General features: G+C 39.8%; 1 pseudogene; it reads left to right on the forward strand.

The window, feature by feature from the left end:
• The first annotated feature begins 1,255 nt into the window (after positions 1-1,255).
• Positions 1,256-8,298, forward strand: LOC110174772 (uncharacterized; annotated as a pseudogene).
• Positions 8,299-13,002: the final 4,704 nt, after the last annotated feature.

Raw genomic sequence — 13,002 nt, forward strand, 5'->3', positions numbered from 1 at the left:
CGGGATCGCCTCCCCACAGAGAGATTCTATAACAGGGGTAGGCAAACTATGGCCCAGAGGCCGTATGCGGCCCTTTAAACCTTTTAATCCAGCCCGCCAAACCTGAATAAATGATAATAATAAACCTTGTTAACCTGTTTTATTTTTCCTGCAATTCCTGCATTTCCCAGTAGATGGTGCACTCCAGATACACTGACCTTTGTTGAGGTGTGGTGTACAGTATTATGCTGCATTCATGTGTGTAGAAAGATTCCACTTGCCAAGTTGTTTTTCCGACATGAGGAGGCGTTCAAGTGAATTTTTCCAGTGGGAAAGTCATTTTTCTGATCATTTGACACAACATGAACACATCCTGAGAATCGCCACAACAAAACTAACTCCAGACTTTAGTGCACTGGATAAAAAGAGACACCAACAACACTGTTCCCCCTCAAATCAAAAGTTTCTCTGTTACTTAAAAAAAAAAAAAAAAACATGTCACATGTTACATGTAATTTCTGTTAAGGTGTGCACGTGAGTGGTGTGCACATGCACGTACGCTCTCAATATAAACAACACACCAGATCAAATATAACACACTTGCACACTGTCACTGTTCTGTCCTTGTGCTGGTCGTTGTTGAGTTTTGGAGACGCACATTGAACAGAAGAATATATTTTTTCTATATTTTTTATTCAGTGAGTAATAAACACTACACTAGTAATAATTTCTTGATCATTATTATAAACTTGGACTAACCCTGCACTCGATTTTCCTTCTGAATCAGTTTTCCGAGGAAGTTGCCTAACAATAGCTGTGACACGCCCCTTTTCCTGGGCCCCCCCCGACTCAGACTTCAGTGGCAGAAAAAGTCGACCGAGCAAAGATTCCGAGTTAGAATCCAAGACGGCTCCGTCCACTGTGACGTGTAAATATGAAGTGTTTTCATTGTGTTTGGTCTTTGGTGTTTAAATGTCAGTTTCAGTCACTTTACTACGTCTGTATCTCTTTCTGTGAGTTTGGGAGTCGTTGTGGTGTGGTCGATATTGAACAAATACTTGATTTATCGGACATTAACGTCCCTGAGGTTGTAATGAAAGAGAAATCATAACATAAAATGAAGCTCAAATTTCAAAAATGTTAATTAAAATTGCAGTGTCTTAATTATATAGAAAATATACAAAAAATGTGCTTTTACTGGCAAAGTTTGCTTTCAGTTTCATTTTGAATGTGTTCCTCCTCATGTGGGAGGGGTTTTCCTCTAAGGATGAGACAGAGCAGAAGCACGAGCACAGGAGACGACAAGATGACTGCCTCAAGGTAACGTGGGTCTGTTTTTATTCAGTATGAAGAATATTGAGATTTAAAACAGCTAAGATTTTTAATTACAAAGCGTTCATATTGTTTACAGTTTGGTTTGATGCACTATAGGAGCAGCTTTATAAATGGAAGTGTGTGTTTTATTCTTCGTCTACACGTCTCTGTTCTTCACACAGTGAGGGAGGATCAATACATCCAGATACAGCATCAAAATAGTCCCATAACACACACGCACAATACAACATGCAAGATAACACACACACACGATAAGACACACACATGATAACGCACACACACACGATAACACACACACACGATAACACACATGCATGATACACACACTCAGCCATATTGTATTTCACTTGCTTAGATATTATCTGCGAGCGAGCAAATTATCTCTGTGCACGAGGAGAAATCTGTGACGTGCTCGCAAAACAATCACTGGGAGCAGACACACCCTCGAAAAGACAACAACCTCTCTCCAAGTTGTTTTCTGTTTTCTGTTCGCTCGGACACGAGGTGGATTAATGAATCTGTGTATCATTCAGTCATTTGTTTTTCAGAATAAAACCAAAAATAAGAAAAAGAAAAAAACAACTATCTGTGTACACTGGTGTGTGTGTGTGTTTGTATGAGTGTGTGAGTGTGTGTGTGTTTGTGTGAGTGTGTGAGTGTGTGTGTGTTTGTGTGAGTGTGTGAGTGTGTGTGTGTGTGTGTGTGTGTGTGTGTGTGTGAGTGTATGAGTGGTTTCGTGTTGTAAAGAGCGTTGAGCCTTGAAGGTGGGAAAGTGCAGTTTAACCCTTTAAAGGCTTTTGTTTCATGTTTGATACACAACATTCTGAGACCTCTGCCCAACCACATAATCAATATTTTTCCTGAAAAAACTGTTGTGTACAATTAAATACTTGTCAGCTTTCCCCTAGTGGATGTTCCATGGTTTTCAGTAAACAACAAACATTTTCAATATGTCTTTGGTGGGCGAGACTTTCTCTGTTTTTGGATGAACAACTTTGTAAATTTTGGAAATGTTAGTGTAAGAATTGCCTAAATATTGTTAGTGATTCTTCAATATGAACATTTACTTTCTTAGATGAATCTATGAAGTCTTCATATTTTTATTTTCATTGTAGAAAAATCTTCTTAAAATTGTTTGTATCAGGTTTGATACAGTGGGTTTTTGTGATTCTGTTCCTCATCCATCATGACATTACATTTTATGATGCAATCTTCATAATTCATGTCATTCCATGCAAATTTAACACCACACAATTTTTAGTATTTCATAACTCAGATGTCACCTTAAAAATAAGTTTTCAATTGTTGTTATTATTATTATTATTATTGAATAATTTTAGAATTTTGATCTTTACATGAGTCTATATCAGGGGTGGGCAAACTTTTTGGCTCGTATATATATAGGTATATAGATATATATATCGTACATACGGTCCTAAAATTTGACTCAAGGGCCGGACAGGAGACAGAACATGACGTGTTAAGAGCTCGGCTCCATTGCACTCGTTTTTACGCTCATGTAGAACATATTCTGCACTACAACTTCCACACATAAATTTCAGAAATACCTGAAAGGTGAATAGTTTCGCTCTACTGCACACCACAGTTCAGCATGAGCCCTGAGTGCTTAAATCTAACTGACAAACAGAACCTTCATCATAACATCATGTACATCAACATCTACACAAACAACAGAACTAGACACGTACAATGTTCCATGCGTTAAAACTTAAAACACAGAGTCATCAAGTCTTATGACTTTATTACAACTGCACTTAAACTACAAACAGTGCAGCCTTATGTCTTAAATACTTCTACCTCACTCATGGTCCGAATACGCCGCCCGAAAATGACTCCTGTAAGAACACTTTCCCATAAAGCATTGCGGCCAACATAATACGCCGCACCTCAATATATATAGTGCGCCATCTACTGGGAAACACCGGAAATGCAGAAGGGCCGCATACAGCCCCCGGGCTGTAGTTTGCCCACCCTGGTCTATGTAAATAAAAGGTGCAGTTGTCTGTTTGTTGTAACTGTTCTGACACACAAAATAACAACAGTCAATATTTGACTGCTTCAGAGGATAAAGAGGATTCACTCGTTTATTTTTTACATATATTTTTAATAATTTCACACACGTGTACAGTGGAAAATGTAACATGCATTTGTGATTGAACAAGGACCCAAACTGTTTTCTCGTCTTCCACATGACAAAATAAAAATCATCCTGTTCAGACATTTAAAAAAACATAAAAGGAAATATTCCTAAAATTTTCTCTGAGTTCTAAATGCATCAAAGAAAAATTTTTTTGGTAAATAAACAAGGTGGGTTCTATAAAATGGCCATGAAAGCCCAACGTATCAAATATGATCATTTTTTTATTTGAAAAATGGTAAAAAATAAATAAATAAATAAATAAAAATCACAAATTTATTTATTTATTTATTTTTTACATTTTGTTGAAAGAGTTAAATATCAAAGAAACTGAATTTTCTGTCTATTATTTCATGTGTCAGGCTTTATAGGGATAAAAATGTGACCATTACCTTTATTAAAAACTATTTGTGTTTATAATTTGATAAGGGCAGTGAATATTTGACTTATTTTGACCTCAAGAGCTGCTTATACAAAATATCTGTGCCGGGGTGAGACACGATTTACTCAAATCCAACCGGAAACTAATCGGTTCAGGCTTTTTAAAGGACTCGTATTACACCATTTTCTGATCCATGTTATAATGTTGTTTCCTCATCACCATTGTTGGGCAAGTGACTTCAAAACTGTAATGTGTTATTTGTTTTTACTTGTTAGTGTCATTTCAAAGTGATTCAAAGTTACATTACAATATTATTGCATTTAAAATATAAAACATTACACAATTATTACAGCACTTTAACTCTCACCAAAATAACTGTGCAAAGATGACGAACTTTTGCGCCGTGGATTGAACCAGGACGAAACCAGGACTAAACCAGGACTAAAACAGAACTGAACCAGGACTAATCTTGGAGTTCTGCGTCGGTCCTTTTGTCCGCGGTCACCAGATGGTCTACACGGGCGCACCTCCAGCCGTCCCGACACTCGGAATCATAACAATGGTGTTTCAACCGCTGAATATATCGCGGTGACTTTAGCGAATTTGTATGAAGAAAAACAAAAAACCCTCCACTTCAATCCAGGGTAAAAATGCAAATGTGACGCATGTTACTCACATTTGTACACAGTAAAATATTATAGTTTTTTTCCCTGTAATGTCACATTACTGTGTTACAGCAAAAAGCAACGCAGCACAGTAACTTTTATAACACATTACTCCCAACACCGTCCATCACAAACAGACCTGGAGTTGTGTTTTCTTTCATTCACACGTTTAAAATACAAACCCTACAGATTTTCTTCTCTCAAACGGAAAACACTCTGTTCTACCTTGTGATGTCATGCGAGCTCCACTGTGTTTTTAAACTGCTGGCACCTTTACTAGAATCATTTGGATGATTTCAGCCCTGGAATTGCAAATGTCTAAAGGTAAAAGGAGCTGTAATCTCAAGAACAAGGTGGAACAGAGCATGTTGAGCTGTGGAGATGTAGACAGACTAATAATAAAGTGTCACTTAAACACGTGTACATGAAACAAAACACAACTCCAGACATGTTTTTAATGAGGTAACAACATTATAACATGGCTAGAAGCTCACAAGAGTCAATTCTGTGTAATATAGAACCTTTAATGTCTACAGTTTGAGGTCACAGATCAAAATAAAAAGATAAAAGATTCTATATTGGATCTGTTCGCAGGAATAAACTGGAGACGGCGTTGGGGAACTACGTCTCACTCACTTTCAGCTCCATAAAAATTGTCAAAAACTTTGTCGCCAAAAGCTCTGAGTGGATAAAGGAGCGAGAGGAAGAGAAAAGCACTTTGACCAAAATCCCAGAGAGAGCAAGTGACATCCACAACAGATTCAACCAGGTCACAAAGGCAGAAACCAAAGGCAGCGCTTTTGTGGCTTTCTTGTCGTATGTAGGAGACAGTATTGTACCAGGAAGAACATCCAGGAAACAGGCTGAGGAGGAGAAGGAGCTGCAGAAGGAGCTGGAGGTCCTGGTGCTGAAGATTGTGGAGGGTCTAAATGAGATGCAGATCTTTTTGGAGGCGGTGGAGAAGTTAATGGTGACTTCAGATCAACTGTTTGAGCAAACCCAGGTGGTAGAGCTGTCTGAAGAAACTAATCTGGAGTCAGTGAAGAGGATCATATTTGCTGCTCGGATCATCAGGCCTCTGCTGCTGCTCTTCAAACGGAACAATGAGGAGTTCTTCAGAGCCAAAGTGCAGAATATAGAAGTGATGGAGATTCAACTGGATCAGTACATCGGGACCATCAAGGACATCTGCAGTGCTTTTAGAGAAAGGTTTTAACACTCACAAACTCACACATATTTCATACATTTGTGTAAATTTAATAAAAAAATGTGAGTTTTTTTCACAGCTCTGTTGCAGATTTCTGTCTGAACAAACCCACATTTTCCCTGAAACCAGAAGTGTCTGAAGATGATGTTGAAAAGATGCTCATCAGCATAAACACCCTCGACCAAATCAGGTACAACAACAAACATGTTTTTTTTCCCCAAATAATTAATTATTCACTTGTTTAAATAGATTTTGAAGAGTGGACAAAAGTGTGAAAAATACTCACTACACCACAGAGGCCAAACATGATCTAAAAATCACATGTGATTTCGCTGGCTTGGACCACACCAACAACGACATAGTGCAAAGAAGTTTACTGATAATGTATGAAGCGAGGCAGAGATGGCTGGGTTGAGACTCTGGGTGGAGGCTCCGTCTCAATCTTCAATTGGCCCAGCTGGAAGGGGACCCCCTTTGTAGGCGTCTTATTACTGAAAGACAAAATAGGGGATGGGAGGTTGGGGTCGAGTTCACCGAGACAAACTGGGATGATGGGAAAGGCTGCTATATATAGGCTTCTGGGATATTAGAGGCGTGGTTGAGGTGATTTGTGGTTCGCTGGTTAGAGGAGAGGGCGGCTGAGGCGTGGTCCTGCTCCTGAATCTCAGTTAATCATATTAACTACATTTAATCACTACACTGCGGCTTACAGAGGACAAACTCTCAAAGGTTTTTGTTTGGAGGTTTCTCTGCTCTTGACAAAATCTCAAAGATTCTCTGTGGGTCGAGCACAGAAACACCACTGTCACTGAGAGGACTTGGGGACCTTTGTCTGTGTGGGCAGGTGCCAAGTCCTGCTGCAAAATCAAATCAGCCGCTCCATAAAGTTTGTCAGCAGAAGGAAGCATGAAGTGCTCTAAAATGTCTTGGGAGATGGCGGCGTTGACTGTGGACTTCAGAAAACACAGTAAACCAACACCAGCAGACGACATGGCAGCACAAATCCTCACTGACTGGAAACTTCACACTGGACTTCAGGCATTTGCTTTAGTGGCTCTTGATGCTCTGACTCCAGCCTCAGTTCACTCCTTATGAAGCTCCCACTAATTCCAGCATGGATTTGGCTTGAGAATCCTCTCATCCCTTTGGACGGTGCACCTTTACCTGACACATTTTTTTTCTTTGGATACAGCACTCTGAACAACCAGCTTCTTTAGCAGTCACCTTTTGTGTCTTTCTCCTCGTGGACGTTGTCAGCGACTGTCGTCCCCACTGACCCAACTGACCCCAACTAAATGTTTTACTCACCTCCTGAAAGACCTCGTGTCGTCGTGTACATGATTCAGATCCTGGGGTCACTTCACTCACACACTTTTTTGTTTTTCAGGAAGAACAAAGACTTCCGGATGTTGTTTTTGTTCCATGATGAACACAGAACCTTCATGGAGATGTTTCGAGAGAGGAGGGAGAGGATGCTGAAGGTCCTGGATGAGCTGGAGCCCTGTGCAGTGAAGTTAGACCGAATGAACAAAGGAGCACGGATCTCCAACGTGGTGGGCAGCTCTGGGGGCGGTGGGAGGAGGTTTGGCCGTCGTTGGTTTGTCCATGGCCCTGGCCCCTCTCACTGCAGGAGTGTCTCTGTACCTGACTGCAGCTGGAGCTGCATCAGCAGTGACCACTGGAGTCAACAGTGTCGTAACCACGGTTACAGATCATTTTTATAGCAAGGCACAGAAGGAGAATGCAAGTGAGAACTTTAAAAAGTTCATGACAGATGTGGATGAGCTCCAGACCTGTTTGAAAAAGACCATTGACAATCATTTCCAGAGCACAGAAAACATTGATATTGTCAAAGCTCTGAGTATGACAAGCAAAGGGATGTCCTTTGTGAAAAACTTTGAAGCGTTTGTCGATGGTGTTTCTGTGGTTAGACTGTGGAGGGGAGAGAGAGCAGCAGGTATAAGTCCTGAGCTGAGCTTTTCAGCAATCAAAGGTCCTCGGGCCATGACCAAAACTGCTATAAAACAACTTCGGGCTGTTAATGTTCTGTTCATTGGTATGGACGTGTTGTTCATCGCTCATGAAGGCATGAGTCTGTCCTGGGGCAGTGAGACTGAGACCTCAAAGTGGATCAGAGCCAGAGCCGCTCTGTGGAGGTCAGAGGTCAACTCTCTGCAGAGGATCAATGATTCTCTGGAGGAAGGACAGAAGCTCTTGAAGAAGAAACATGTCCTCCAGGAGCCCTTCTATTGTGAGTGAATGTTCTTACTCTATATTCGTTTTTATCTTGTCTTTATCTGTGTCAGTATTTCACTGCACTTCACATGTTTATGTTTAAGTAAACTTTATTCTTTGTTTCAGCTCACTGATCCACATGAAAAGTTGGAGCCGCTCTCCCTCCAGGGAAACTCTGCAGGAACTTTCATTCACCCTACACAACATTATTATTCTAACATCATTTTTATTTTTCTCTTTACTATTAATATGAATTGTTTTATGTTGCACCGTATTAAAGCATCCTGATGTGTGAATATTGTTCACTGACAATGACAATAAAGTATATTTAAATGACTGATTTTATTTTCAATTATTTTGGGGGGTATTAAGCAGAGATTATATAAAGAAGTGGACTAAGTGAGTGTGACGTCACCCACAGCGTTCAGCTCCAGTCAAATGAAGCTCACGAAGAGCGAATTTGGAGCCAGATTTTATGTTATGACCAGGATTTTTTTAACGGACAAAAAAACAGAATCATGTAGAGCGAGTTAATAGAAATATTTTAATACCAATACAACGAGGATCAGTGCAGCAGGTACAGAGAGGAGCCACAATATTTTAATTTAACTCAATGGGAGCCAGAGTCAGGAGGAGCCAGAAGAGCCACATGTGAACTTCCAGTCTGGCACGTGGTGTGTTAACTATGTCCATTTATACAGTATATAGTCTGTGGTATTAGGCCGAGCATGTCATCAAACTACATGGGTTAAAGTTAATCCTTCTTTACAAAATTAAATGAGTAAATGTTTATTCACTCATATAAATAAAGTGACACATTATTTCCAATATTAAATACAACTAAAGTTTAAAAGGGTTCAGATGATTTAGTTTAAATAATATCGGAGGTTTATGTATTCAGCCTCGTGTTATTATTGTTCCTGTGTTTTTACCTTGTGTTGGGCAGTCGGGGTTTTCTCTCTGAAAATGACAATAAATGTTTTACCAAATGATGCTCAAAACATTTTATAACGTCATTCTTGTTATTATGTAGAATATCAGGATATCGTGATCTTTCCCACAATATCACAATAAATATTGTACTGTGAGGTTCATACGTGACGATATCGTATCGTGAGACTTGGATCGTTACATCCTACATTCTGTTAACACAGATAAATCTGCATTACATGAAACTTAAACACTTCTGTTAGATCACACAGATCACAAACAAACACAAGTACATTTTGAGAAAATGCAACATTTTACACTTGTGTTCAAATATACAGGACTAAGAACAGTAGAAAAGCTCAAAACTCTCAATACTCCAAACACACAATTTCCCAGTCCATTTACATAAATACCTCAACATAAAGTAATAATACTTGTGGGCAGAAGTAATTACTTCTTGAATATGAAATCTACATAAATATGGCCATTTTAATGAAATGTATCATATTTAATCAAAACAAGTTTTAATTGTTGGAAAATGTGTGACATGTCTGCCCTGATATTATATCTCATTTCCATATTGAAAAATGTCTGTTGGACTGTCTGTGTTTTATTTCCTGCATCAAAAGTGCAGTTACATATATTATTATTATTATTATTATTATTATTATTATTATTATTTACATAGGCTCCTTTCTCCAGTTTGGCCTCTGACTGCTTAATGTAATCCAGAGCCTCAGCAAGTGTTTCTCTAAAACAATCATATTTATTATGAGTGATTATGATTGAATCATATATTTATTATTATTTTGAAATATTTTTACACAAATATCTGTTACGTAATCCCTACTAAACGATGACCATAATCAAGTTTTTACACATGTAGGGTCTTTTAAATGCAAATTAATTTATCCAACTTTATCTTAAAGTTTCCACTAGATGGAGCCAGTTGACCACGAGCTGTGCTTTTCTTTTAGTGTGAATGAATTACAGCGTTCATTGATCTAGGTTATTTTATTGAATTGAATAAATCATAAATGTCATGTAGAAAAACTTGTTTGTATCTTCTAATCTTTGTCATAATATAAAAGTACACCTGGGTATAATCATTGTTCTTTGTGACTTTTAGTCAGTTTAACAGATACTTTGTCGTCAGGTGTGAGTGTTGCTCTGAACAGATGAAGAACAGTACGTGGGCTTCAGACCTGCTCTGGAGCACGACTGAACCAGGACACAAAGGCAGAGACAAATGTTACCTTGTCACACTCACTGGTGTAAACTACTTTTGTAGCCACAGCTGCCCTGGGACAGACTGACTCTGATTCTGCGCCATCAGCTCCCCTGACCACCACCTACGCACAGGCACACGCACACAACTTTTCATACTAGGCAATGTGGAGACACAACGACGTGGCAGCCCCCGTGACACCTGATTTATACTTGTTGATTGTTCGATTAAGTGTTTGCATATGTGTTATTATTTATTTGATATTTATCATTTGTTACTTTTTGTTTGTTTTCATCTCTGGACGTAGTGTGCTGTCTGCTGCTTTCTGACACTAGGTGGCACCTGAGTTCATAAAAGGGCCCTGAGCGTGTTTCTCTGCAACGAGACGGTCCCATCTCTGGGTAATGGGAGACAATAACACTGAAGTGTGTTTCTTATGTCCCGTCTACTCCGTCATGTTGTTTTGGTTGCTGTGACTGCAGAAAACCCCTCTTCACACAGATATGATGATGGAAATGGCAGCAGGATCAAGTGCTGTTGTGGCAATCTCAAGATATTTTGCCGTGACTTTTATTCAGAATACTGGCAGAGCTGATGTCTCGAACATACGTTTAAGGCCACTGTCATTTGTGATCTCCAGGAGTTGATCTTGTTCTTGCACGGACATGTTGTCGTCTGGTTTATTGACAAATGGGTTGCAGATCCATTCCTTGTCAGTTTGTGGGTCTTTTGTGGTTGGGAGGTCGCCCTGGAACTCTTTTAAAAGCAAAGACAGGTGATCATGCACCATCTGGGAGAATTAATGCTCAGGCTGAGTCTCTTCCCAAATCCCTGACAATGTTTGAAACATATCAGATATGCCTCGGTTCACACGTCGTCTCCACAAATCCAGTTTGGTTTGAAATGCTGCTACTTTATCTGCCAACTTGAAGACAGTTTTCATTTTCCCCTGAAAGGACAGACTGAGCTCACTGAGCAGGCTCAATACGTCACACAAGTAAGCAAGTTTTCTGACCCACTCCTTGTCACTGAAATGTGCTGCCAGCAGTGATTTCTTTTCTGAGAGAAATCTCTGCAGCGGCTCTTGTAATTCAAACACTCTGACCAGCGATCTCCCTCAGGATAACATCTTATTTCAGTGAGTTAAGGGCATGTGCTTTGACATGATTCATAACTTTAACATCAATCACCATTTATTCAATACATTGTTAAGTTCTGGTGGCATTTTTTGACTAGCCAGCATTTCTCTGTCAATGATGCAATGAGTAGATTCACATTCAGGTGCAACCTCCTTAATCCGAGCAGTTAAACCTGACAGTCCGGTCATGGAAGCAGCTCCGTCTGTGCATATGCCGACACAAAAAGACCATTGAAGTTTCCTAATGCACAACTATCCACTTGAATAGTTCTGCGGCTGTGGGTTTGGTTGTCAACAATAGTGCACATCACACATCCTCATGCACATCCTCCTGATAAAGGACTCACACATAAACAAGTCATTTTGCCTTGTTGTCCACATCTGTAGACTCTGTAGACCTGCAGTGTTTACCACAGTGATGAGTTAATCCTGCTTCTGTCCTTTTGCCTGCTTTTTTCTTTCAAAATACTCCAAAGGCTTGTTTTTTTTTTGTTTTTTAATGCAGGGTGCTTGGTCTCCAAGTGGTGAAGCAGTTTTGAGGCTTCATTGCCTCATTGCAGAGCAGATCACTGCACATTATGCAGAGCGGGTTTGGTGCATGGGAATCACCAGTTGTGACAAATCCATATTTTAAGTAGGTCTCCTGGTATTGTTTATTATCTAGTTTTAGTTTTTTTTCGTGGTCATAGATAGACTCTTCTTCTGTCTCCTCACTGGGCCTTTTCTCCTTTGCAAAAAAACATTTCCAAAGACGTCTGTTTTTACTCATTTACAATACAATACAGTTGTATATTTTATTATCATGGTTTAATATTAGTGTTGATGTACCACGTGACCGTGTCTTGACCTGCGTTAAGACTGAGTCATAGACGGATGTAAAATATAAATGAAATAGAAATAATGTAAGTTATTTATTCTTTTGCGGTCTGGTACCAAATGACCCATGGCCCCAGTACCACAATCTGGTCTTGGAATGTGTAACTTAGTAAACTTTATTTTTATTTTTATGATATGGAAGCCTGTGCTTTACATTTAAAACATTTAGACTCGTCTATGATTTCAAATAATACAAAATCTTACCAAATAAAAATGAGACAGAAACCCCACAGTCTCTCTCCCCCGCACCGCCACCACATCCACAAACCCACAGAGGAACGCAACCGCAACATCAGTCCCACCGCTCAATAGACACTTCATGCTGCGCAGGTGTGAACACGGGCAACAGAACCCCAGGCAACAGCGCCCGAGCACGACACGATCCAAAAGTCCCACCGTAAGTGTGTCTCTAGTACAACAGGCGCTGGGACAGACAGTCACACTGACGGGACGTCCCTGAACAAATCCCACACCTCAGTAAAAAGAAATAAAAACTGTTGTGTCCTGTGTGTTATATACGTATATTATTTATCCGATACCTGATCGGAACATAACGTCCGAGTCCAGATTGAGTCCGCGGTTACTTGATCCGCGCCGATTTCCGATCACGTGATTGGATCGGGACAACCCTACTGTGGGTCTCATGTGGGGACAGAGGGGGAGTGTCGTATCCAGTTCAGTCCATGCAGGCTAATCCCAGCGACATCCTGTTAACATCATGTTTTTCCAGGTACTTATCAACACATGTGACCCCAAGCAGCTTGAAATCTGCCTCCTGAAAAATACAGTCAACTGAAGCTCCAATGTTCATACTATCATCAAAAAACTTGACCTCAGAAAGTGTTGGGCTGTAAGTCTTTAATAAATAA

Source organism: Boleophthalmus pectinirostris, unplaced genomic scaffold, assembly GCF_026225935.1.
Source record: "Boleophthalmus pectinirostris isolate CB_2022bp ecotype Guang Dong unplaced genomic scaffold, ASM2622593v1 HiC_scaffold_19, whole genome shotgun sequence".
Taxonomy (NCBI): domain Eukaryota; kingdom Metazoa; phylum Chordata; class Actinopteri; order Gobiiformes; family Gobiidae; genus Boleophthalmus; species Boleophthalmus pectinirostris.